This window comes from Chinchilla lanigera, unplaced genomic scaffold, assembly GCF_000276665.1.
Source record: "Chinchilla lanigera isolate Chin_1 unplaced genomic scaffold, ChiLan1.0 scaffold00017, whole genome shotgun sequence".
Lineage (NCBI taxonomy): Eukaryota > Metazoa > Chordata > Mammalia > Rodentia > Chinchillidae > Chinchilla > Chinchilla lanigera.
Window position 1 is genome coordinate 10,512,090 of NW_004955418.1, and position 4,609 is coordinate 10,516,698.

The window sequence follows — 4,609 nt, forward strand, 5'->3', positions numbered from 1 at the left end:
TTTTTTTGTGTGTGTACAGGGAATTGAACTCAAGATCTTGTGCTTGCCAGGCAGTCATTTGTGCTGCTGAGCTATATCCCTGGCCCCCAAACTCATTTTAAGAGCATATTCAAATAGAATAATTATTCCAAAGTTGGGATACATAGTGAAATAGGCAGTGAAGAGTTCATTTTCATCCTCTGGTAAAAAACACCGATCAAGTTTTAAAAATATAACAGAAAATACAAAGAAGAAATTATAATTTATTATTACAACTCCTATAGATAATTAGTTCACTGTTTCTACATTCTTTGTATTTTATATACTTTTACTTCTATTTTTCAAATAGATACAATAATAGTTTGTGATTTTTAAAAGTTTACACATGAAATACAAGTTTCAGCATGTCTAACAAGTACATTTTAGTTCAATCTTTGATGAAAAAATTAAAATGTAAAAACCTTTGTGAACTTTTGCTTTATTGGTATAAATAAACTTGATAAATAAATAATCTAACTCCAGCAAAGCTTCAGGTTGACAATAATATCTTAATACAATCATGCCTCCAATAAGCATCATGCGTACTATGGTCAAGTCATGTTGGGGAGCTGCTGAAGAAACACACAGAGAAAATAATCCTTTCAGAATAGCCATCAAACTGTGCTGTACTGACACACAGATAAAATGTAATTGTTATATATAATGTTATTTGTTTTCTCTGTAGGATAAAGTGAAGACTTCCTTAGTTTTTTCCTACAAATATTTTGAAATGCAACTGTGGAGTAATTTAATGAGGAAAAAATATAAATATAAATGAATTCTTACACACATACATAAAAGAATATGAGGTTTTTATTTTCACATATTAAGAAAACTTGTGTTAGCTTTCTTGGGGCTAAGACCCAGTACCAGGAATCCACAATGTAAAAGAGGAGAGGTTTAATTTGGTCGATGGTTTCAAGAAGTTCAGTCCCCATTTCACTCGCACCAAGGTGGGAACATCATGGTGGAAGAGGTTAGTGGATCAAAGCTGCTCAGCTCATGGGGGCCAGGAAGCAGCACAGGGGAATTATGCCAGAGAGGAGGGGGGAGGCACATATAGAATACTCAAGGCCATATCTCCTTGACCCACCCCCATACACACAGGAGCATGCTTGACTAATCTGCTAGGCTTTTCTTAATCCAATGAAGTTGACATATCAAGATTAATGGTCATAATACTCATTTGCATAAATATCATAACATAAACAAGCTAAACAGTCATCACTAAAAAGTAAGCACAGGACTCTGAATCCACAATTTCAAGCATGAAAATACTTTAAATACTTAAAATTTGTGACAATTAAGGTAGTTGGGGAGACATTAAATTTTAGTTAATCAAAATGAATAAGCTATACAGATCTGAGGTAAAACATTATACCTATTACCAACAATAATCAATAGTACACTTAAAAATTTAAGAGGGGAATCCTCATGTTGTATTCTAACCAAAATATAATAAATCAAAATAGCAAAAGATAGATAGTTAAGCTCTACGAATAGCCTTAAAAATGACCCAAAAAATTCTAAATTTAACTTTCACTTCAGTATTACTACAAGGAAAGAACATCAGGCCAAAAGTAAGATTCTTCGTGTCAGGATCTTAATACCTTAAAAGTTGGAGAAATAAGCAAACAAATTCTTGTATCATTTGTATTCTGGAGCTGCATGAAATATAAGGGTATATTCAGTGTATGAGTTGTGTTATATTTATAGAAATATATGCCCTTCATTTGAATTTTTACATCCAACAACATGAGTCTCAGGAAGTATTATTGGGAGGATAAATTATTTGATGATGTATCCACATAGTTTATGAAACAACAATGACATTCAATTGACTTCACAGCAGCTGTGTGGCACGTATAGATTATCCACTAGACAGTGGCAAGGGAACTAGGACTATAAATCTTAAAATATAAGAAAATTGTCTGCAGAATGGGAGAGGAATATATTACAAAACATTTTGATGATCTCTTCTCCCACAGGAAAGCTCTGTGGTTGAGCTCAGCATTTAAAGACTTTATTGAATTGTTTATTCTTTCATACACATTGTTGACAATCAATTTGCCTGATTGAAGAACCAAGAGCGAAGAAACACAACCTTGAAGGCAGTAGCCACCTTAAGTCTCATGAAATATGAAAACAAAGCAACAAACATAATTTGATTTGAACCAACATAGTGAAAATACTCCTTTAAACAAATATCTGCTGGGTAATCAATCTGTCAAAAGAAGGAGCTCCTATCAAGAGAGTAACCTAGAGGGAACGCAAAGTTTTGACAAGTGAAGATGTTAGAAATGATTTTCATACGGGTCAAAAACAGAATTTTTTATTTTCTTTTTGCCCTGATTAGTTAACGACCTTTTGCATACTGATAAAATATTAATTCCAAAGTCTTTGCATTTCCCAGTTCTGTCCCTTAAATTATACTAAGATCCGATAAGTGGCAGCCCAACAGTCACAGCAAAGCAGAACTGCATTAACAAATACCAGCATTTTTCCCAGAAGCATAGAACGGTGCAAAGGACAGAATTTCAAAGTTGGAATATACTAACACATGTCAGCAACTTTAGTAAGCCTCTCCAATAACAAAAGAAAAGCAATGTATTTTTTCAGATATTTTGTAAAGACAAACTTTTCTTCAGGAGTCCACATGAACAGACTTTATCCCTCCTTTCTTTGATGGTGTACAAATTTTGGCAGACAGTATCTGGTACACAGACTCCAGGAGAATGGACCAATCTCTGGTCCATTTTCCACTACTTTCCCAGTCCATCATAAAATCCCTGAGAACACAGTGTTTACTCAATAAATGCTTGGGAGTGAATGACTTCTGTCAGAGCACAATTAACATACAAAAGACAGATGTATGTTTCCTTGTTTTTGTTTCCTATTTGACCAAAGAGGTGGACACATCTGAACATGCTTGGGAAATTGCTTAAGTTTTTACTATTGTTATTTTTGATAGGAATTATAATTTTAAAATACTTGTTTATCAAAGAATACCCGAGAGAATATTTAATAAAATAAATGGTAAATCATCTTACAAACATTGCAAAGTAATGTAAATTTATAATAACAATATTCCCCAAATGTCGGGGATACACTCACCAAAATCCACTTATTAGTGATGAAGAGATTGTACATGTAACAAGGATAAGGTCTTTCCCACTGAATAAAATTGTTACCCCTTACTTGAGAGTCTCAAGTGTTCCTCTCACCTCTTATATGATTTTAGTTCTGTCCACATTTTGCCTACATTTAGGCATTCTGTAACAGCAGAGAAAACAACCCTACAAAGAAGAAATGTTCTTGCTCTTCAACCTACAGGGAGATCTAAATCTCTCTGAGGAATGAAAAGTGACATATAAAAATACAAAAGAAAAACTAGAGCAAATGATCAAAATATATCAGCCATTAATTCTAATGTATTTCTCTTTTTAAAGAAAAGGGACTCTATTACATTTTAATTTTAAGGTGTTAAGTTGTCCTTATTAATAGATCAGCATTTTTATTTTATAATTAATTATCTGGCTTTTTCCCAGGAATCTAATAATAGGCTACTATTAACAATTCATTTCTAGAGCTCAGAGACCTTCCCATTACACTTTATTATCATTTATTCTTTCTTATTTTTAGATATTCATTAACATATAGAGGAAAAACTCAACCAGTAAATTATGTCAATCTAATCACTGGGGAAGAGTAATTCTCTTAATATCGTATTAGTAATTCTTTCTGGTGGACTTGACCCTAAATATAATAAAAGACACATTATTTTGAAGCCCTTTGTTATAATTTTTCATTGGACACTTTTGTTACCATTTTAAAATGAACCTTCTGAGATCACTTATCCTCTTAAAGTGTTTTATTTCACTTATGTATTCTGGCATGATTGAGCATGTATATTTTTCTAAATAAAAAACCAAATGCCATCATGTCATAAAAGACAAACTACTCTTCACGTCCACATCTCTTTCTCAGTGGAAAATACCCTTCCATAAAAAGGAGGAAAGAGTCCTTCAGGGACGTCTGTTTTACCTTGGAATCCTGAAAAGGAACAGGACAAAAGAGTTCTGAATGCAGATGTTTGCCTGTGAGGTTCCCTCCTTCTGGAATTTAAATTAGAAAATGCACTCATTACTGGAAGCAGAAGTTAAATGTAAAGATGAACTCAGGAGGGCCCATGAATAGCTGAAGTTATGAGTAAACCAAACATATTAATAAACAAAGCTGTGAGGAAGAAACACCCACACACATCTATGCGTATGTATGTCCAGAAAAAGAAAATATCAAGGTGGCGAGAAGAAGAAGAAATGGGAGGAAAATCAGACACACAGGTGGCAGAGCCATGTTAAATAGAGATACTTAGATACTTAGAGTTAAAAATTAGAGATACTTAGAGTTAAAATAGAGATACTTAGATACTTAAAGTTAAAAATAGAGATACTTAGATACTTAGAGTTAAAAATTATGAATTGTGGGCTGGGGATATAGCTCAATGGCATAAGTGCCTGCATGGCAAGGGCAAGGTTGTGAGTTCAATCCTTGATACTGAAAAAAAAAAAAAAAAAGAAGTCCAGTCTCC

The 4,609-nt window shown here is 33.3% G+C and overlaps 1 protein-coding gene across 1 annotated transcript in view; it reads left to right on the forward strand.

Moving 5' to 3' along the window:
• Nucleotides 1-4,609, forward strand: part of LOC102024336 — a 109,061-nt gene that overhangs the window by 22,253 nt on the left and 82,199 nt on the right. The gene's annotated exons all lie outside the window — the stretch shown is intronic.